General features: G+C 34.3%; 1 protein-coding gene across 4 annotated transcripts in view; it reads left to right on the plus strand.

Moving 5' to 3' along the window:
- LOC138708854 (pyruvate carboxylase, mitochondrial-like) overlaps positions 1–24,913 on the plus strand; it is a 223,790-nt gene that overhangs the window by 52,872 nt on the left and 146,005 nt on the right. Inside the window, exon 1 of one of the 4 annotated variants that reach the window (XM_069839107.1) lies at positions 16,579–16,712. The exons of 2 other annotated variants lie outside the window; for them this stretch is intronic. The gene's annotated coding sequence lies outside the window, so the exon portion shown is untranslated. Of the gene's footprint in view, positions 1–16,578; positions 16,713–21,363; positions 21,470–24,913 lie in introns of those variants that run through there. One more of the 4 variants, XM_069839108.1, reaches the window with a different exon arrangement.

Consider the following 24,913-nt stretch of genomic DNA (forward strand, 5'->3'; position numbering starts at 1 on the left):
TCAATTTTTAGGACATTATTGGGGGCATTTTTGAAAGATTTTTAGGTCATAAATGCATTGTTTTAAAGACATTTTTTCATTATTTATAGGTAATCAAAATCCTAGTTCTAGTAATGACGAAGTTTAATTTTCTGTCTCATCCTAGGAGTTAATGAGGATTATTCTGTGTCTAAAAGTCAATTTTTTAATTTATTATTTAAACACACTAGCAAACCATTCTACCAATCCCCTACTGCGCTCTGACAACTGGTGACATAAGAGTCTCTCTCCCTTCTCTTTCGTCGCCGAACAGGTCGCTTTCTGTGTTGAACGTGTAGCATTTTTTGTACTAATCACGATGTGCTGTATACTACGGTCCTATTGCAAATGGTTTTAAAAACATTTCCGTTGTTCTCTTTGTTTTCCTCGTGTTTTCTACTTAAATATCATATTTAATCGTTCCACGCCATGACGTCGTGGTCTAAGTCACTATCCCTAGGTCTCGCGTTCGAGTTCTTATGGGGGAAGAAATTTTCTCATGGAATTTCGGTCAGTTTATGGGACCGGTGCCCACCCAGCATCGTGATGCGTTTGGGGAGCTACGATAGGTAACGAAATCCGATTACGACAACCAGTTATATCAGATAGGGAAACCATCGTGCTACCACACGATACTTTCATTCTGGTTGGATGATCGTTCACCTCTGCGGAAGCATATGAGCGTGAGGTCAGCTGTCAGCTGGTCGGCTCTGGCTCTTAATTGGCTGTTGCACCGCGGATTAATTTTTTTATCGTATGTAATTGTTATCATAACGTGTTATCCTACTCTTGTAAAGATTAGAATGAAAAACTATCAGTAACTCACAAACTATTTTTTTCTGGCATCAGAATGATACGAAGCGTTACTAGAAGTTGAAGTGCATGTAATTTGACAGTGCGCCGAATTTCCTTAAAAGGGCGATAGAATAAGTGTTTTATTACCGAAAGATAGGATATAACTCGTGTTTCCCGGGCGGTAATTTATTATCGAAAGGTACCAGTATATGGTATTCCGTGGGTGGACTATGGTCGTTGCTGGCTGATGGTCTGCTTGGAGGCTATTATGTAGCCACAGTCTAGTATATACAGTCACGAACCTCAATACGTAGGGAATATGCATCCATAGATAGTTGCTAACCACTAGGATCGCTAATATCGCCTCATTACAGACAATGCGAAATAGTACAGGCACAGTCTATTGTTTCTAGTACCCTCAACAACTAAAGCTTCGTGACTGTATATAATAGACTGTGGTGTAGCTTTGAAATTGCATTGCATTTAACAGATCCGTGAAATGAGGCATTTGTGGGACTTAAATTTCAGTTTTTATTTTTTTTTCATTCTTTTTTCTTAGTTCTTTGGAGTAAGTAAAATCAGATTATCTGTCTCTCTGTATACAATAAAAATAAGTATTACTTCTTATCATAAGGTACTAAATGTCAGCTTCAAAATCAGCTCTCGTTCAATGTTCTGCAGTAAATGGTTCCAGAGCTCTGAGCGCTGAAAGAGGCTTGTTTTTATAAAATACGCTAAATTTGTCGCTCAGTAGTACGAAAACCGTTTGACTTTCGATAGTATGTTTTTGAAAATGCACTGTCCTCAGCACCTTGTATAAATAGAGAAAAAATTAGAGTTTTAAAAAAATGCGAGGTTTTTTACTGATCGATTTCATATGGGATAGCCCATATGGAGACTGTTTGCCCACGAAGTGCAATCCTTGTGTAACGGTGTATCTTTTACACGGAATCGGTTGTAGTTGGTTCACCATCGGTAGATTTGAACAAGATTCGGCGTTTTTATGCAGTTATCTTGCCACTTAGACGAGATTAGATAAGGTGGCAGTATCAACTGTTTACGCCAGGCTGTGCAGTTGCTCGTGGCAGCGTCTGAGGAAGCAGACAAGTCTTATCAAACAGTCTGAATCATAAGTGTTCAAACACCTCAACTTAGCTTGCTTTTTAATGCCATATCTATTTTTCGCTTTTGAAATTATCACACATATCTCTTCCAATAAATAAATACAATGTATATTAGGCTACATCACAATATTTACGTATTGTACGAATTCAGATTTCCACAGTGATCAACGTGGCGAGAGAATTTATGGTATTTGTACATTACTTACTTACTTACTGGCTTTTAAGGAACCCGGAGGTTCATTGCCGCCCTCACATAAGCCCGCCATTGGTCCCTATCCTGAGCAAGATTAATCCATTCTCTCATCATATCCCGCCTCCCTCAAATCCATTTTTATATTATCTTCCCATCTACGTCACGGCCTCCCCAAAGGTCTTTTTCCCTCCGGCCTCCCAACTAACACTCTATATGCATTTCTGGATTCGCCCATACATGCTACATGCCCTGCCCATCTCAAACGTCTGGATTTAATGTTCCTAATTATGTCAGGTGAAGAATACAATGCGTGCAGTTCTGTGTTGTTTAACTTTCTCCATTCTCCTGTAACATCATCCCTCTTAGCCCCAAATATTTTCCTAAGCACCTTATTCTCAAACACCCTTAACCTATGTTCCTCTCTCAAAGTGAGAGTCCAAGTTTCACAACCATAAAGAACAACCGGTAATATAACTGTTTTATAAATTCTAACTTTCAGATTTTTTGACAGCAGACTGGATGGTAAAAGCTTCTCAACCGAATAATAACAGGCATGTCCCATATTTATTCTGTGTTTAATTTTCTCCCGAGTGCCATTTCTATTTGTTACTGTTGCTCCAAGATATTTGAACTTCTCCACCTCTTCAAAAGATAAATTTCCAATTTTTATATTTCCATTTCGTACAATATTCTGGTCACGAGACATAATCATATACTTTGTCTCTTCGGGATTTACTTCCAAACCTATCTCTTTACTTGCTTCCAGTAAAATTCCCGTGTTTTCCCTAATCATTTGTGGATTTTCTCCTAACATATTCACATCATCTGCATAGACAAGCAGCTAATGTAACCCGTTCAATTCCAAACCCTCTCTGTTATCCTGGACTTTCCTAATGGCATACTCTAGAGCAAAGTTAAAAATTAAAGGTGGTAGTGCATTTCCTTGCTTTAGCCCACAGTGAATTCGAAACGCATCTGACAGAAACTGACCTATACGAACTCTGCTGTACGTTTCAAAATTTCCCATTCCGAGGCTTATTTGAAGGATTCGTAACAAGCTGTTTTTTACGGTGATGGGTTGTTAGCCCTTTGCCCAACCCCCAAGCTGGAGGACCACCCCTCATCGGCTGTCCGCGACTGCTCATTCAATATATTCACAGCTACCTTCCATATCTGGAGGCCGTCTCCTCGATTTGTACATTACCATTTATAAAGAAATATCCAACTTTTCGTATCTACATTTCGTCTCCATCAGGGAAGGCAGGAAAAGATGGGAATCCAACTCTGTTTTCTCTCTCTGTGATAACAGCACGTTTCAAGACGAGAAGCAATCGTGTAATATTCTTAACTGCGGCTGTGATAGCATAATGTAGGTACTTAAGATGACTTTTCCGTTACCATGACAACAAACACTAAGGTTTCCACGCATGTTATCGTCCGGTGGCTCTTTCCAGTGTCTGCTTCGACTACAAGGAATCGTCATTAGAGGATGTTGCAAGGTTTCGGGGAGAAAGCCTTCAATCTTCGAGAAGAGAACCCAATTCTACTTACTGTAATTTTAATCCACATGAAATAGTCAATTAAAAAGTAACATCGCCTTTTTGGAAATAAATTATAATTATGTAGTGTTTGTCAGGGATAATAGGAACGATGTGGGTTGAAATGCAATCATGTACAGGGAAAATTTGCACCATCTCATATTTACAGATGTACAGCGCGTACATGTGCTGCTTATTGGACAACAGTGAATGTGGGCTAGCAGTAATCTAATCGTCAAACACAGATTAAATATGAATCGTATCAAATGTTATATAACTTGCCGATGTGTTGATTAATTCGATACAATAATAAACATCACCAGATTGAACGCACATTATGGAGTTTCTGACAAAACACCAACACTAATGCTAATATTACTGCAATAAAACCTGTACATATTGATTATTATCACTGTTTTTTTCAATTCTGATCGAATTACAGCGTTTACGTAAATTGTACGATTGTAGTACACTTTTTCCTAGGAACAATTATTTTCCATAAAAAAAATTTGTATTCCCAATCGTTTGGAACTCCAAATTATTTCTTCCTCATTCATTTTTTCTCAAGAAATTGGTAGGCCTACCAACCAAATAATACTTACTTACTTACTGGCTTTTAAGGAACCCGGAGGTTCATTGCCGCCCTCAAATAAGCCCGCCATTGGTCCCTATCCTGAGCAAGATTAATCCATTCTCTATCATCATATCCCACCTCCCTCAAATCCATTTTAATATTATCTTCCCATCTACGTCTCGGCTTCCCTAAAGATCTTTTTCCCTCCGGCCTCCCAACTAACACTCTATATGCATTTCTGGATTCGCCCATCTTACGTGCTACATGCCCTGCCCATCTGAACGTCTGGATTTAATGTTCCTAATTATGTCAGGTGAAGAATACAATGCGTGCAGTTCTGTGCTCTGTAACTTTCTCCATTCTCCTGTAACTTCATCCCTTTTAGCCACAAATATTTTTCTAAGCACCTTATTCTCAAACACCCTTAACCTATGTTCCTCTCTCAAAGTGAGAGTCCAAGTTTCACAACCATAAAGAACAACCGGTAATAAGCTTATAACTGTTTTATAAATTCTAACTTTCAGATTTTTGGACAGCATACTAGATGATAAAAGCTTTTCAACCGAATAATAACAGGCATTTCCCATATTTATTCTGTGTTTAATTTCCTCCCGAGTATCATTTATGTTTGTTACTGTTGGTCCAAGATATTTGAACTTCTCCACTTCTTCAAAAGATAAATTTCCAACCAAATAATACAATTTCAAAACTTATTGTTATTTATTTCCATAACAACGAAATAGTTATCTATGACATGAGTCTCGTAATGTTTCATATTACAATACGAGTTTGATAACCAGTCAGTATTGCAATATGAAGTTACAATAAATATATCGTACAATATTTTATCCCCTTTGAGAAACAAATAATTTTTAATAAAAATAATTTGTATTAATTTTATTAGTTTCGAACATTTATTTTGTGGAGAGGCGATTGTATTATTATTAGTTTCTTCCTGCGAGAAGCGATTCGTTTGTTTGTTTTATTGGTTTTGAACACGACAGGTTTTTGTTTATAACAAAAGAACAGCAGTACCAGGAGAAATAAAGAAACATTGTTAAAATGAGTTCAAACGAGAATTCAGATATTGAAAATGCTGCAAATTCTGCAATTGAATATTTAGTACTATCGAAAAAATGCAGGAAGTAATATAACAAAATGTGAACATATTGTTGTTAATGTTTATAGAAAATAAAATCAATTCCATTTTATTTCATTTAATGTATGGTTCATATTACGCAACCAGTTAGATAATATCAGTATAATTACCTAACTAGTTTCGTAATGTGTTTACAACATTTTTATTAGTAATGTAAAGTCTAAAATCAAGTGGATAAATAGATTTTCGGGTTTACTTTACAGAAGTTTTCGTAACTAATACTACTACAAGATTGTTCAGAATATGGTAATGATAGTAAATTCTAGTATAGTAATGAAAGGTCATCACATTCTGAAGTTGTTTTTTTTACAAACACTCCGGAAAGAATGGAAAGATTTATGGAAACTTAGAAACTTTATAAGTCCCAAAAAGGAGACAGTGCCCATGATCAGACAAAACTAATTTTATTGCTTCAACTAATCCTTCTCTTGTGACCCAGGTCGCACGTTCTCTGATCATGTGCGCTGCCTCCTTTGTGGGACTTATTTGTGCGACAAAACTTTTTTCGAAGACTGTACGTACATGATGATGACAGACCATTATAATGATTACCATGATGATGAAAGGCAGGGTAGCTCAGTTGGTAGAGCAGCTGGCTACGAACTGGAAGGTCAGGGGTTCGATCCCAGGTGGTGACAGGATTTTTTCTCGTTGCCAAACTTTCAGAACGGCCCCGAGGTTCACTCAGCCTCCTATAAAATTGAGTACCGGGTCTTTCCCGGGGGTAAAAGGCGGCCAGAGCGTGTTGCCGACTACACCACCTCATTCTAGTGATGAGGTCATGGAAAGCATGGGGCTCTACCTCCATGCCCCCCAAGTGCCTTCATGGCATGTTACGGGAATACCTTTACCTTTTACCTTTTTACCATGATGATGATGATGATAATGACCATTAAGGTGATTAATAGCATTTATTAACCACGACGATGATGACCGCAATGACAATATCAATGGCCATGAAGACGACATTGACCGTGATGATAATTAATAACATTGATTACCTTGATGATGATGATAGCCAGGATGAAGATGATGATGACGGCAATTGTGATGATAATAATAATAATAATAATGTTTTATTAATAATAATAATAATAATGTTTTATTTTCGCTGGCAGAGTTAAGGCCATAAGGCCTTCTCTTCCACTCAACCAGCCTTAATCAATACAATACATAAATTTAAATTACAAATATTTTCACTACACTTAAAAGGTTCTCCAGCAATAATCTTCACTACACATTTATTTAAATTTAGATAAATCTATAAGGTAAAGTAGTAACTTAATTTATGAGCTAATTTAATTCAATGAATTATAATTAATTTAATATTTGAGATAGCTAGTAAAATAATGAAAATTAATTTAATATAAGCTTACTAGGACTATGTTACAGGGAGAATATGGTGAATGAAGAATTTTGTTGTAATATATATATATATATATATATATAATTTGAACTGGTCATGGAAATTACGGGAAAACGGCCAAACGGATTTTAATAATTGACCCCTCATTTTGAAGCTTGGAACCCGAAGTTTTTCAGAAAAATAGTAACTTTCAGTGAAGCGTTAGTTTTCCTACATAATTTTCCTATTTTCCAAAATTCATCTTTTGTCAGTTTTGAGAACTAATTGGATATCAGAATAAAACAAAACACACACTACAATAAACAATAGGATTTTACATGAAGGCCATGACCTGCAGGATTGCGAACATATTTAGAGCTCAAATCCAATTGGTTATTAAAAACTTCAAGACTTACTTACTAAAAATAATTTACAGGTTTGATTTTGCGGTGTGTAATTTTCTGAGTACAGCTGTGGTGTATTGGACATTAAAATCTACAAAATTTGACGTGGTTTGATGACATTATTACCATTAGAAATGAAATATTATTATAGTTAATGCCATGATGTGACTACTTTTCATTAATATTATACATATTAATGCTATATTGATGATATGAAAGTGAAACGTTTTGGGGTTATATAATAGAGAATATCTTAAATTAGCTCTTCATTTCTATAATTTACTGAGTGGCGGCTATATAGTGTATAACTACAAAAGTTACGTAAGATAATAATATTGTTATTAAAAATCAAATATTTTTGTAGTTATTAATCAAGTGAGGTTGGGTCTTTTTCATATACTTAATGGCGGTGTGTTGTTGATATTTATATGAGTCATTCTCTTCAGTATTGGCTCGAGAGAGCGCAAAAATTATAGTTCCCGAAAAAGACCAAAAGATATCACTTACTGATAAAATAAGAAGCCTACAAAATTTTGTAGTCTCCCGAACATTTCAGCAAGATGTCTTAGCAGGATAAAATGATTTTACCCTCTACATTTCAAGCTCTACATGAGCAGCTATACCAAAATGCTATGCTATTGTTCGAAAGCATAGCAAACCTGACATTTTTTTAAGTTTCACCTAGAATCCACAATGACCTGAAATAGCTATTGCTTTACTCCCACATGAAAAATCCACTGATCGTCCTGACATTGTTATTTGCGTTTTCGCGTTGAAACTCAAAACCTGAAGGTGGATAGGATCAAGAGAAAGTATTTGGCATGAAAAGAAAAAAACCATTCAGAGGGAGTAGGTTTCATTATTACGGAAGAAAACATCTTTCAAAATGTCTAGTATTCTTCATTGAAAATAAATCTGAAAAAAATTTTATTTGAACGTCTAATTTACTTAATTTGCAGCATTTGCTGCACAAGCCACTAGTATTGTATATTACAATATGTTTTTGATACAGGTGTTAATAATCACGTGGCGTAGGATTTAGGAATTCATTTATTTCCCTGTTGTTGCCGTGGTTACAGAAGTAGCGTGATACGTTCTTCACTGGTGAGCCAGCACCACGCCCTGGAAGATCTCGCGTCACGTCGGCCTCGGGCAAGGTCGCGCCGTGTTTACGTCTGCGGCAGGCGGTTGAACTATCCACACGTGTTCACGGTGTACTACATTGTGTTGGTCTAACCACTCTTTCAACCACACAGGTTATTCAGCTATGACGGTGAATGGAGTTGGTATTTTTGTTTGCCATTACGCCACTAGGGTCGCGGGTTACCAGCTTCTATTTATATAATAAATTAATTGTGAATTCAAGAAACCCTACTTGTCCATTTTGAGTAAATTTTTCAGAAAAACCGATTATCAGTGTCTTCAAAAGTGTTTGGTATTTTGGAACATTTTTTTTATTAAAACATAATAAAAAGATGTAATGTTTGACATACATGAACTTGAAAATTTTTCTTTAGTATATTCTGGGAAAAAATCTGAATTGCCTGGAGTTATGATTGGTAACAATTATTTTATTCCTTTAAAACAATTGCTAGACAAAAAAGAGAAGACAATTTTTAAAATCTTTTAAACTACTTTAACCCTAGAATGTTATCGTACGTAATTTTGATGTATAATGGGTAAACATGATTCTCACTACTTTTCCCGCCAAGCAAACTCTTTTTTTCTAGCTATGCCTCCATCTGTTAGGTGTTGACTATCAGTCGTGACAGCGGGTAGCAACTTATAGTGCTTAGCCAAGTTATTATATGATATCGATGGTATTCAGGTAGAAGGACTTATCCAACAAAACAATTTTTTTTCAGAAGCAGCTATAATTAAATTTTAACACATTATTATTAGTTACTTAAACTTATCTGAAGGAATGTAAACATAATTGTCAAAAAAGTAATTATAATTAGAATAATTAATATTGCTGCAGCTGTACTCTCTGACCAAAATTATAGCGTGATAATCGATCAGGCCTAGTTGTACTGTCGATACTTAGCGCGGCACACTAGCGTGCACTACCGGATGCAATAGAGAACCTCAGCCATTCTATTACCATTCGTAATGAAGTAATGACGAAACTATGACGTAGTTGTGTAACAGTTGTCCTGTTATACGTACATGACGTATGTAGTGATTATTATTAGTAAGGAATTTACACACGACTTATAAACGAGCTATTGTGCAAGTATAAAACAGTTAAGAGTTTTTATTAGTAGGACCGTAAAAATAGGCCTAATTTTTTAATGTGTATTCAACATGATGGGATAGCAGCGCACATTAAGGACTGTGCATTTATGATTTGTCCTTTATTAGCTATATTATGGCTAAGTCATCGCAAAAATTTAACACTTTATTCTTCGTATAAAAACTTTTTAAATTCTACAGAAAATTTAAAGATCACCAAAAGACTTGGTCCTAACAGAGTGGTGGTTTTAAGATGACGAAAAACTGGTGGAATTGTGGCAAGTTAAATGAAAGTATTCTCTGTAAACATGCCATGATATAGTTTATATTCTCCATAAATTGCTTTTTGACACATTGAGATATTATTCCGCGACTCCGGCGCCAGTTTTCGACATGGTTTCCATTTCCCCCTATCCTTGTTGCATTAATATTGACTCCCATTGTATCTCCCCCGGGAAAATGTCCAGCTGTCGTCATTAGCCCACTATATAGTCCGGATCAGCTTACTTAATACTCTGAGGGTGAAATCTAACCATTTTCCCCTTTTACTACATTATGCTATTGGATTATAGTGATTTTCTAGATGTCACGTTGAATTTTCTTTTACCAACTTCGTTTAGAATTTCGAGTAGGTACTGACAAATACAACAACTGGCAGTTATTTTCTAACTGTTATGTTGGCAGCAATAATTTTGATTTGCAGTAGAAGAAAATTCATGAAATTGAAGTAAGCTTGTGAAATTTGAACGAAATTAATAGTTAATTAGTAATATCGGTATTAATATCAATACATAATTCAGTTGTGTTATATTCTTCCTTACGTTTTCCATATTAACCATTTGTACTAAGTGAGTTGCTTTTACTATATTCCAATGTATTTTACTTTCTTTTTTTCTATTATGGTATTATTTTCATGTTATTTAGTGTCGATTTATTATGCTATTATTATTATTATTATTATTATTATTATTATTATTATTATTATTTTGTAATATGTCAGTATTCTGTTCTTTAACTTTTTGTTAAATTTTAACTGCTTGTATACTTTGTGACCTGGTAGAGTGTAAGAGAAGGCCCTATGGTCTTAACTCTGCCAGTATAAATAAAGAATTATTATTATTATTATTATTATTATTATTATTATTATTATTAAAGGAACTGGCCACCCTATCCCATTACCTCCTGGTCTAGTTACCTCATAAGTGGTCCCTTCTTGGTATCATTTGTGAGGTTCAGACCTGTCTTTGGACAGTTAGCTAAACAACATTATTCAGTTAGCTAAACAACATTATTATTATTATTATTATTATTATTATTATTATTATTGTGCTATTTATTTTGTTGCATTTTGGTCAATTGAGTAATGTAGACTATTATATTGATTGTATTTTCATCTCATTGCCATTTTCTATCATTCATTCTCATCATCATTTGTTGTTTTGTTTCGTTTTGTACCTGTGCTAAACTGTAATTGACCTTGTGCTGTTGTTTCGCACATTAATATTCTAAATAAATAAATAAATAAATAAAATAAATTATTATTATTATTATTATTATTATTATTATTATTATTATTATTATTACAGTAACTGGCTACCCTATCCCATTATCTCCTGGTCTAGTTGCTTCATAAGTGTTGTCTTCTTGGTATCATTTGTGAGGTTCAGACCTGTCTTTGGACAGTTGGCTAAACAACATTATTATTTATTATTATTATTATTATTATTATTATTATTATTATTATTATTATTATTATTAAAGGAACTGGCCACCCTAACCCATTATCTCATGGTCTAGTTGCCTCATAAGTGTTGCCTTCTTGGTATCATTTGTGAGGTTCAGACCTGTCTTTGGACAGTTGGCTAAACAACATTATTATTATTATTATTATTATTATTATTATTATTATTATTATTATTATTATTATTATTAAAGGAACTGGCTACCCTATCCCATTATCTCCTGGTCTAGTTGCCTCATAAGTGGTGCCTTCTTGGTATCATTTGTGACGTTCAGACCTGTCTTTGGACAGTTGGCTAAACAACATTGTTGTTATTATTATTATTATTATTATTATTATTATTATTACTATTGCAGTATTTCAATATATGGCATTTTACCTTCTTTGGTGATTTCTAGTATTAGTTGGCAACACTGAAGAGACGGCCAAATTAGCCTTTTAGGAACTACTCTTACATGGTCCTCACATGATATGTTTTTTATACAGAAGGGTTTTTTATACACCAACTGTCTTACTAATAAAAACTCTATATACAGACGTTTAACTGTCTTATTCTTATACAATAAGTAGCTCGTTTATACGTAGTGTGTAAATTACTTACTAATAATCACTACATACGTCATGTATAACAGTATAACTGTTACACAGCTACGTCATAGTTTCGTCATTACTTCGTTACGGAAGGTAATAGAATATCTGAGATTCTCTATTGCATCCGCTAGAGCGCTCTAGTGTGCCGTGTTAAGTATCGATAGTACAACTGGGTCTAATCGATTACCATACTATATTTTGGTCAAAGAGTACAAGCTACAGTAATATTATTCTAATTATTCTGTGCTCTTTGGTTTGTTCTTCTTTGGTTACTAGGCAACCATCATCATAAAATGACAATCGATACGAACAGCTGTTAGAGGGGCGGCCATTTTTTCTCTATATACAACGCTTAAACAAGGGGTTTCGTGTACCAGTCTTACTAATAAACCGTGTATAGTTTTTATACGAGACTTATGCAGAGTTGATACAGAAAACGTTACTAATAAACCGTGAATAAGCTATGGACGTATAAACAGGCTGTAACTATACAATGGGAATTGCTTTGCAGTAGTTATATACACGAAACCCCTTGTTTAAGCGTTATATATAGGGAAAAAATGGCCGCCCCTCTAACAGCTGTTCTTATCGACTGTCATTTTATGATGATGTTTACCTTGTAACCACAGAAGAACAAACCAAAGAGCATAGAATTATTAGAATAATATTGCTGTAGCTTGTACTCTTTGACCAAAATTTACTGTGGTAATCGATTAGCCAGAATTGTACTATCGATATTTAACACGCCGCACTAGAGCGCTCTACCGGATCCAGTAGAGAACCTCAGATATTCTATTACCTTTCGTAACGAAGTAATGACGAAACTATGACGTAGCTGTGTAACAGTTATACTGTTATACACGACGTATGTAGTGATTATTAGTAAGGAATTTACACACGACTTTTAAACGAGCTACTAATTGTATAAGTATAAGACAGTTAAACGTCTGTATATAGAGTTTTTATTAGTAAGACCGTACGTATATAACTACTGCAAAGCAATTCCCATTGTATAGTTACAGACTGTTTATACGTCCATCGCTTATGCAGGGTTTATTAGTAAAGTTTTCTGTCTCAACTCCGCATAAGTCTAGTATAAAAACTATACATGGTTTATTAGTACGACTGCAAGAGTTTTAAATCGGTCAGGTTAGCAAGTGAATGACATTTAGGGATTGTTTGTATCTTCCTCCTACTGCCTGCGAACACTAAATGCTATTGACGCGCGTTCGAAGCGCTACACTAACGCGTGTTTGCAGCGCCACTAACACGCCACTAAACGTGGCCTCGTCTGAAGGGACACTAATTCTTTGCCGTTGTTGTTGTTTTTTTTTTTTCCAATAAATTCGTGTATAGTTCTTGAATTAATAAATTAATTTTCATTATATATTTTGCAATAAAAATTTTTCTGAACACACAGTAGTCACGTGCTTCTTCTTGATCGCACAATCTGGTGTCCCGCAATCTCTACAGCTCGCAAATTAACATAACTACAGCTCGTCTTCCAACACGTAGTAGAGACATCACGTTTGAACTGCATACAGATTACTGGAAAGAATAGAGAATTGAATGGTTTGGAGCCGTTTTCATGAATAACTCAAGATTGCAATACTCTTCCCTATAATCGTCCTCTGAACAGCGGCTCGGAATGTGGATTGGCGCATCCTGATCGATGCGGGCCCTGACCCACTTGGCGGTATTAGGGCAGGTCGTGGCTAGGCGGGACGGCTGAAAGGACGAGAGGGGGGGAGTTATCCCAGACTGTGGATTCGAACATCATCCGCCTCCAAGTCTGCTCCTAAAGTGTGGCATTAGTATCCTGGCTAGGTCATGTAATAAAAGCGCCATAGCCCATTCAGCTAACGGCTTCTTTATCCAAGAGACAAGGGTTCGATCTCTGGCACATTATCGCTTTCAAAACATCCGCTGTGTTCTGTTGCTTATGATTAGAGCCCGGAATTTATGTATTTACATATTTTAATCCTACATATTTATGCACGAATAAAATGCAAACGTTGATGAGATACACATGTAGGAATATCATCCATAAATTTTATTTTACATTTTTTTTTTTTTTTTTTTTTTTTTTTTTACAAATTTGGTATAATATTATAGTCCCGTCGCTCTAATTTCCGGTAGCCAATCGCGTTGCAGGTCGGCTACATTTAAACGTGTGCGTCTTGTGATTCGCTTATGAAGACGTTATTCCTTTCTTAAAGCTCGATAAATACTTAATATAATCGCCCGCCATTTTGACTCTTTCGTTGGCGTTTGCAGAAAGCACACGAAGACGTTATTTGCCGCTCAATTATTTGCTGAATTACAGTGCGTTTGATTTATTATCATAGGAGCTACGACATGATAATGTTTAACGGTGTGGCAAATAGATTCCTCGTATGGTAGCTCGACAACGAAAGAACAAAAATGGCGAACGACACTACCTACCTAGACTTTATAGAGCCTTCACTTCCTAAGACGTAAGCAAAAGATGAGGAGTCACGCCGGGAATATCAGTGTCGCGACTATAGGTCCACATATTTCACACCATAGTACATAACATTATAGCAGAATATATAATAAATAATAATTTATAATAATAATAATAATAATAATAATAATAATAATTACGGCTTTTAAGGAACCCGGAGGTTCATTGCCGACCTCACATAAGCCCGCCATTGGTCCCTATCCTGAGCAAGATTAATTCAGTCTCTATCATCATACCCCACCTCCCTCAAATCCATTTTGATATTATCCTCCTATCTACTTCTCGGCCTCCCCAAAGGTATTTTCTCCTCTGGCCTCCCAACTAACACTCTATAGAATTTCTGGATTCGCCCATTCGTGCTACATGCCCTGCCCATCTCAAACGTCTGGATTTAATGTTCCTCATTATGTCAGGTGAAGAATACAATGCGTGCAGTTCTGCGTTGTGTAACTTTCTCCATTCTCCTGTAACTTCATCCTTCTTAGCCCGAAATATTTTCCTAAGCACCTTATTCTCAAACACCCTTAATCTCTGTTCCTCTCTCAAAGTGAGACTCCAAGTTTCACAACCATACAGAACAACCGGTAATATAACTGCTTTATAAATTCTAACTTTCAGCTATATGAAAAAAATATTTTTGCGATTAAAATTTTTTCTTTCAAAATTCAAAATGGTGGCAGTGCACTGTGCAATTATGAAGCGTTTCCCTCATAACTCATAAACTTGTTAATTGTTTCATGTTCTCTCTCTTTTATTTTATTAATGAAACTCATGTTTACAATATCATGCTCTTTCAACTACATTCCTTAATAAATAATATTTTTTTATTTTGTGTTAGACGAGAATACTGATATTTCACCATTTTTAAAATGAATTTATTTTTATTAGACAATCTATCAAAGGTAGGGAAATGGTTTTGCATCACATTGTAGATATGACATGCATGCATAAATACACACAAAAAATTCATAACAGAATATTGAATAGTTTTTTAGTTATGTGGGAAACGCTTCATCACTGCACAGTGAACTGCCACCATTTTGAATTTTGAAAAACAAATGTATATATGTTTTTTAATCGTAAAATGATTTTTTCATATAGCAGAAGGACAGTGTTTTACACATACTAATTTTCATTATTATACAAGATACAGTAATGGAGGAAAAAAATGTTGAATATTTCCAAACTTTTACTGCTATAAGCTATACTTAAACCTTAAATTGACAAAGTATCCTATAGGATAATAGTACATTATGCAACGAGCCTATAATGATAGTAATTAAGAAGCGAGTATGGATGTTTATGAAACGAGCGCAAGCGAGTTTCATAATTTTCATACGAGCTTCATAATTACCATTATAGGCGAGTTTCATACGACTTTTTATGCTCGACCATATTTCTAACTTGAAATTATTCAGATGTATACATTTTATTTGTATCTGACAAGATCGGAAGTGACCTTGTTCTAGGTCGTGGATTGTGAGATGTGCGCAGACGCGAAAGTATTGATTTTTTCCGAGGAACAATAATGTCATTGACCTTGACGTAATCCCGTTAAACTTGGTATAACTTTGATTATTGAATTCGACATTGAAAAACGAGATGACAAATTGAATTTATTTGAATATTATTTACAATTAACGCTAATTATTATAGTAACAGAACATAACCTTCTGCGACAGTATTGGATTCCAGCCTCCGTGACTTTTCGCTAATTCTCTTTCGATTGCATATCCGAGAATAATCGATACTTGCGGTTTTATAACGGTACAAAGCTGACTTGTCATTGGCTGAACACCTGTAAGCTGAGTTGTCATTGGCTGAACACCTGTACTTTAATGAGTAGGTGTACTTTAATGACATGCATTAAAGGACTGCTACCAGGTGTATAATTAGTACATTTCGGTATGGTCGAGCATAAAACAGATTTTAATAGAACAATAGGAAAAAAATTGGTAGGAAAATTAAAATTTCACAATACTATAATATTGTACAACGTATAAAAATATGGAAATTGCGATAGTTGTTTTCTTTACGGTCCGACAAGGTTTAATAAACTAGAGTGAGAAATGAAGCTTTGCCAAGTTAAGGGTTAACCCCTTAAACTTTTGGTAGAAACTGTATATATACACACGGTCTATGAGTACTGCATACATTAATACGTGCTTACAGTTATGCATATTTAACAGAATGAAGTTTTCCTAGAAATTTATACATCAATTCAGGTGTAAAGCCGCTGGTAGTTTTATTGGATCGGCTCTAAGATAATTTCCCCCTGCGTGCGAGGCACGCAACCCGCGTGACGTATGGCTGTCATGGCTACCGGTTGCTTCGCTACAGACTTCCGAGTGCCCTATTTTTATCACGTCGTGATAACACTTCATTGATTGATCACATCTCGACCGCATGCTCTGAGCCTCGTATAAAGATGCTGGACGCCATCGCCAGAGCTTCATCAGTGACGCACCAAGAAGGATACGATTCGTCATCACACCGCTTGTCAGCAGGTAACATTCGACGTAACGCATGGACTGAATAAAGTGCCGCTATACAGTGCTAACGGGATCACTGATTTTCTATAGACGTGTAGTCCTTAAGGGAAAAACTAGCGTTGAGGTAGTTCCGGTGATTTTAGGAGTGAAAATGTACGAATTTGTAAGGGATTTCTTGCGGAGATGGATTTCAAAAGTTAGGATTTTATAGGGAAATGTTTCAAGGAAAGAAAATTGTTGGAAAATGTAGTAAATTACGTGTGAAATTAGATGTGCGTGTAATGGAAATGCAAACATTGTGGTTTCTAGTGAAGGAGAGGGACGTAGGGACATAAAACACACGATACGATGTGTAGTGAAGAACGTAAAACTTGTATTAATTCAATAACCACTGCAATACAGTGAAGCACAACAAATAATAATGAAATAGACACAAAATTCCACGTCGGTCATTACGCTGACATCACTAAACAAAAATCACCAGGCTTTAAAAATCCTACAGAGATTCGTATTTGTAAAGCATAATAAAAGCCTAAACTAACGTAACCTAACCTGTCACAGATTCGTATAATATAACCTGAGTGTACACTAATGTGAAACTTTCGTAATGTCGCCAAAGTTATGTTGGTATTACAAAGGAGACAGCTGAAGGTGTGGAAGCGAAGTGGAAAGGGAACTACCTCAGCGTTAGTTTAATCTTATGTTTAAATCAAACTTAACATTTTTACAGCTGTCCAAAAATATGTTTCATGTTAATCTTTTCTCAGTAGTGGAAAAAAATGCAAAGTTTATTTGCCAATTAATGTTTAAATGATTCTATTCGTAATTTCAATGTGATATCGAGTGCATCAAACGTTGGTGACACAACATGAAACAGCCATGATGAAAAGAAGATTGTTTTAATTACACCTACTATTCAACGGAAAGAAAATCCATTTGTTTTAATTATACCTACTATTCAACGGAAAGAAAATCCATTTGTCTTAATTATAGCTACTACTCAACGAAAAGAAAATCCATTTTTTTTATTATACCTACTATTCAACGGAAAGAAAATCCATTTGTTTTAATTATACCTCTACTATTCAACTGAAAGAAAGTCCATTTGTTTTAAATTCATTTGTTTTAATTACACCTGCTATTCAACTGAAAGAAAATCAATTTGTTTTAATTATACCTACTGTTCAACAGAAAGAAAATGCATTTGTTTTAATTATACCTCTACTATTCAACTGAAAGAAAGTCCATTTGTTTTAAATTCATTTGTTTTAATTACACCTGCTATTCAACTGAAAGAAAATCAATTTGTTTTAATTATACCTACTGTTCAACAGAAAGAAAATGCATTTCTTTTAATTATACCTCTACTATTCAACTGAAAGAAAGTCCATTTGTTTTAAATTCATTTGTTTTAATTACACCTGCTATTCAACTGAAAGAAAATCAATTTGTTTTAATTATACCTACTGTTCAACAGAAAGAAAATCCATTTGTTTTAATTATACCTCTACTATTCAACTGAAAGAAAGTCCATTTGTTTTAAATTCATTTGTTTTAATTACACCTGCTATTCAACTGAAAGAAAATCAATTTGTTTTAATTATACCTACTGTTCAAAAGAAAGAAAATCCATTTGTTTCAATTATACCTCTACTATTCAACTGAAAGAAAGTCCATTTGTTTTAAATTCATTTGTTTTAATTACACCTGCTATTCAACTGAAAGAAAATCAATTTGTTTTAATTATACCAACTGTTCAACAGAAAGAAAATGCATTTGTTTTAATTATACCTACTATTCACTGAAAGAAAATCCATTTGTTTTAATTATACCTCTATTATTCAACGGAAAGAAAGTCCAGTTGTTTTAAATTCATTTGCTTTAATTACACCTGCTATTCAACTGAAAGAAAATCAATTTGTTTTAATTATACCTACTATTCAACTGAAAGAAAATCCATTTGTTTTAATTATACCTGCTATTCAACGGAAAGAAAGTCCATTTGTTTTAATTACACCTGCTATTCAACTGAAAGAAAATAAATTTGTTTTAATTATACCTACTATTCAACTGAAAGAAAATCCATTTGTTTTAATTATACCTACTATTCAACGGAAAGAAAGTCCATTTGTTTTAAATTCGTTTGTTTTAATTACACCTGCTATTCAACTGAAAGAAAATCAATTTGTTTTAATTATACTGTACCTACTATTCAACAGAAAGAAAATTCATTTGTTTTAATTATACCTACTATTCAACTGAAAGAAAATTATACCTACTATTCAACGGAAAGAAAGTCCAGTTGTTTTAAATTCATTTGTTTTAATTACACCTGCTATTCAACTGAAAGAAAATCAATTTGTTTTAATTATACCTACTATTCAACTGAAAGAAAATCCATTTGTTTTAATTATACCTGCTATTCAACGGAAAGATTTTTTATTTTTTATTTTATTTTATTGGGTTATTTTACGACGCTGTATCAACATCTAGGTTATTTAGCGTCTGAATGAAATGAAGGTGATAATGCCGGTGAAATGAGTCCGGGATCCAGCACCGAAAGTTACCCAGCATTTGCTCGTATTAAGATCAACGGAAAGAAAGTCCATTTGTTTTAATTACACCTGCTATTCAACTGAAAGAAAATCAATTTGTTTTAATTATACCTACTTTTCAACTGAAAGAAAATCCATTTGTTTTAATTATACCTACTATTCAACGGAAAGAAAGTCCATTTGTTTTAATTACACCTGCTATTCAACTGAAAGAAAATCAATTTGTTTTAATTATACCTTCTATTCAACTGAAAGGAAATCCATTTGTTTTAATTACACCTACTATTCAACGGAAAGAAAATTAATTTGTTTTAAATGCATTTGTTTTAATTATACCTACTATTCAACTAAAAGAAAATCCATTTGTTTTAATTATACCTACTATTCAACTGAAAGAAAATCCACTTGTTTTAATCATACCTACTATTCAACTGAAAGAAAATCCATTTGTTTTAATTAAACCTACTATTCAACTGAAATAAAATCCACTTGTTTTAATTATACCTACTATTCAACTGAAAGAAAATCCATTTGTTTTAATTATACCTACTATTCAACTGAAAGAAAATCCATTTGTTTTAATTATACCTACTATTCAACTGAAAGAAAATCCACTTGTTTTAATTATACATACTATTCAACTGAAAGAAAATCCATTTGTTTTAATTATACCCACTATTCAACGGAAATAAAATCCACTTGTTTTAATTATACCCACTATTCAACGGAAAAAAACTCATTTGTTTTAATTATACATACTATTCAACGGAAATAAAACTCATTTGTTTTAATTATACCTACTATTCAACTGAAATAAATTCCATTTGTTTTAATTATATCTACTATTCAACTGGAAGAAAATCCATTTGTTTTAAACTCATTTGTTTTAATTATATCTACTATTCAACTGAAAGAAAATCCATTTGTTTTAATTATACTTACTATTCAACGAAAAGAAAATCATTTGTTTTAATTATACCTACTGTTCAACGGAAAGAAAATCCATTTGTTTTAATTATACCTACTATCCAACGGAAAGAAAATCCATTTGTTTTAATTATACCTACTATTCAACGGAAAGAAAATCCATTTCGTAAGAGTTTCATTTCTTGTAATTATCAACTTCGAGTTCAAGCACAAGTTCAATACGACTATGGCCTACTGTGAAAATTATGCATATCATTACCATCATATCGTCATCAACGCCTTTATCATTCCATATCTCGTCTTATCGTCACACACTTCGTATTTTCATTATCGTCGTCCATTTCGTCGCCATCTCATTATAATCGTCATCTCGACGTCGAACCATTTTGGATTCAAAATGTAATCTTCCATTTATATGCATTCTCTTTGAACTCAAATGGATGTGGCAATCGCAGTATTATGTTGTAACAAGGTAAAATTAGACACTGAAGAAAGTTGTGACTTGAACCGTTTGATTACAAATTTTTGTTATCTTAAATTCTGTGAACAGCTTTCTCGAAATAATATATTGAAAAAGAAATTAACATGTTTTCTATTGTTGAAATGCATGACCATGGCTTCTGTTCGTAAGATCCAATCTTCTATTTCTTAAGATCCAACATACGATTCTCGAGGAAAGTTGAAATAATTTTGTTACTGATCCGTTTAGGTAGGATGCCTACAGACTTTTTACCTTAAATTTTGTGCATCATTTTCAAATGTACACTTTGTTACGTGCAGCAAAAAACTTGAATCTGTTATCTGATGTTAAAAATGCATCAATATTGGTTTCTCTTTGCGAGACCCAGTCAGGGATTCTTTGAAATACAAATAGAAAGTTCTCAAATGGTATTAATTATAAAGTCGAAGGTTAATTTCAAGTGAAAATTGCTTCAAGAACTAAAGTGAATAATGAAATCAATTAAGTGTTGGCCTCTCTTTAGAACAGATAAAGATGTCACGACAGAATTTATTGCCATGGAAACTGGGGTACAAACGTTTAATTAGATTTCCTTAGTAACAAAACCATTATGTGTGTAGTAAGTTAACGGGGTTCCAGTGATTTGAGACGGTGCTGACGTCACACAGTGGCGCCACTGATCGCGTGGAGGTACCACAGAGTCTGGCTTCACTGTGAGATGTACAGTAGCTTAGCTGCATCTGCCTCTCATCTTCACAACTCGAGTTCGATCCCTTCTGTGGTCAAAGACGCTGAAGACTGGATAAATTTATCAGCGTAATTTACGTGAAGTGGGTGTAATGGTGATACCTAGTGAGAAATGATCAAGAAAAAATCTTTTCTCTATTAGAGAACTGTATATGTGTTAATTTCGATTCTTTTTGTTGTCTAGAGTAAGGTGAAGTCATGGTTCATTTTGGAGCCACGGTCATGATTTCCACTTCCGCTGCCTCTTGGGTATTTTTCCGGTCTCTGTTACATCACAATTAGGTGCAAGCGCAACATTGTGCCAGTCTTACGTCAGAGGAGTCCTATCGTGTGTTCAATTCTATAGCTAGTAGAGATGGGAAAAGTTATTTTTTCGTAACAGTTCCAACTGTTCCAATTTATTGAAAATACTAGGTTCCAAATAACAGTTCCGAAATAACAGTACCGTATATAACTCCACAGGTGCACAATGGTATCTTGGAACATGTAGTACGACTAGTATCTAATGTGGTACTTTGGACGCTAAATGACCACATACTTCCCTGTCTGCCATGTGACGCAATATGTCATAATGAGCTGAGACACACTGAGATGTGAATTCGTGGAAAAGAAATGTATTCTAATACTAGACTGAATTCGTAGATAAGGTTTGTTCGGAACAGGAATTTTAATGTAATTTTAAATTATTTGAAAATTAGTCGAACTGGATCTCAATGCTAAATAAAACCTAACCTATTCTTCCTCTTCTGTCCGGCTGAAGTTTACAATGGTGTTCAGTTTCTCTAAAATGTAAATAAAAAGCTATAATCATTTCTGCCGTGTTAAAATTCATAATAACGTCATTGAGAGTGATAATTTCATTGTAACGAAACAGGAAAATTGTCAGTCTTTGTATTTTTTTAAATATAAAATCTTCAACATTCTCTGCTTACTCACTGAGGTTACAATGAAAACATGTTTGAACAGAATTTAGTTTAATTTCAAGAATTGGTAATAAAACTATAAATAGAAAACGTTTGTAAATAAAACAACCTATAATTTTTCATCTCCCTTGATAAAATTCACATTGCGGTTACTAGACTGTAATGCAGGCATTATGTTAATAATTGAAGGATTCAGAGGCATAGTGGGCCAAGCGCCATTTATTAAAACGGAGAAAGAAAGGGTTAAAGTTAAGTGAATACCATAGTTTAATGAAGATTGACATATAATTTAGTTACCATAATGTAGTTACAAAGTGAAACGAGTATTTTGTAACAGCAAGTATTTTGTACTAGCCCAGAATAACACTGTTATTTTGGAACGTAGTATTCCAAGGTGGTGTTACTTTTTGCAACAGTTCCAAGCAAGGAACTGTTACAAAATAACTGTTACGTTATTTTTTTCCTACCTGTAATACCTAGAGCTTGCAGTCACGATTTCGAATTCTGCCTATCACATGGATGGTTTTTCTTTGTCAATATGATATTCCAGATCGTTTTATGGGACGATTGGAAGATATGGCGACCTCACCTTACTGAAATTTTCGAATATGAGCTTAGTTCAATCCTTATAGCTAAATTGTATTCTGAAGTCTTCAACAAAAGAGTAAAATGATATAAATACATGCACGTGGTTTTGAGACCTCGAAATTGGCAGTGACTCATTTGTTTGTTGCCGTGTAACAGATCTATTGATGTTCAATTATTTGATCACATTATGCTTTTGCTGGACACCAATGTATTTGCGGAGGAATTGCTGATATTTACGGCCATCATGCACTCAGCTGTGCGAGGAGCAAGGGTCGCATTCCCAGACATACATCACTCAATGATATCATTAAAAGATCTCTGACTTATTGTGGCATCCCGTCTCTTTTGGAGCCACCAGGTATTAGTCGCGCGGATGGTAAACGACCCGATGGTCTCACCTTAATTCCATGGTCTAGAGGAAAATCTTTAATTTGGGATTCCACTTGCGTTGACACTCTAGCTCCATCTCACTTACCGAATACCTCCAGACGCGCAGCATCTGCTGCTGAATTAGCCGTGAAGAAAAAGGTCAATAAATATGCTCATCTTTTAGACAATTATATCTTTGTCCCCTTTGCTGTGGAGACCTTCGGTCCTTGGAGTCATGACGCTAAAGTTTTGGTATCTCAAATCGGCCAAATTTTGATCTCCATTACTGGTGATCGCCGTTGCTCTACTTATTTGCGTCAACGTTTAAGTATTGCAATTCAACGTGGAAATGCAATGAGCGTTTTAGATACTCTTCCCGAGTCCAGCCCTTTGGACGAACTCTTCCTCCTGTAAAATTTATCATTCTGCGTGTTAATATTTCTGTTTATATATATAATACCTTTTAAGCATGCGTTAATGCCTTTTTTATCAACCTGTGATTCTATTATGTCGTGGGCATATTTTCTAAAGAGGAATTTTATAATCTAACTAGCTGAAAGTACCCGGCGTTGCCCGGGTTTTCCTTTCTGCTTCTGTTTTCAAATGAACTGGTTGTTAAATTTTCGGAAATTTCGGAAACCTAACTATAGACAACCAAAACGAATTGTTTTACTAAGCTTTCCTCGCACATAAAGATGAATCTTTACTTAACTTCACTTACATGAATTAATACTCCTTAGCCAAATGCCTGCCAGGTTTAACTAAATTTAAAACAATTGTAGATCAGGCACCGAAAAGAAAATATTTCATCATGTGCAAGACGTTCAACTTTGTTTTAAATTTATATATTCATTTGTTTTGTTTATTTATCTCTGCCGGTCAGACACCGCTAAATTTCAAGTGCTTTATCTTAGTCGTGGCTGTCAGCGTATTAAACACCATTAATTTTTCTGCCGTCTCCTTTCCTCCCCGCCAAAAATGTGACATTTTACAGAGGCAGGGAAAAAATAACAATAAGATTACGTTTGTCATGAGTTTCTTCACACCAATTCCTATTCCATTGCATAATTCTTGTGGATCAATATTTCGCAATAGTACTATTGGTGATTCAATATTAAGTATTAAATTATCTGTTGGCAATTCTTGTGATTTCAAAGAATTTAAGAATTCAGTTTGATAAAACACAGTCTGCTCACTATCTACAACTGTCTCGAGAAATACATAATACGGTTCTGGACTGCATAAGGATACTTACTGCATGAATTGTCTACATTTTGGCCTTCATGATGTATCTACAATGTTATTTTATATCGTTTTGCTTTTTCCATGGCCTCATGAAAGTCGATGTTGAATACAACAGACAATAATAAAGAACAATTGACTATAGAAGATTGCATTTTAGTATTATACATGAATGTTTGATCGTATTTATTTTTATTTTTTACTGTTTTAATTAATTTAACGTCCATTTTAACAATTTCAATATAGCCTATGTTCTTCTCCTGGTTATGAAGGTTAAATGTGCAAACTTTGGTACATATTGGTTAAAGCGTGTAGATTTGTATAGGGAACATACATACATACATACATACATACATACATACATACATACATACATACATACATACATACATACATACATACATA

Source organism: Periplaneta americana, chromosome 11, assembly GCF_040183065.1.
Source record: "Periplaneta americana isolate PAMFEO1 chromosome 11, P.americana_PAMFEO1_priV1, whole genome shotgun sequence".
Classification (NCBI taxonomy): Eukaryota; Metazoa; Arthropoda; class Insecta; order Blattodea; family Blattidae; genus Periplaneta; species Periplaneta americana.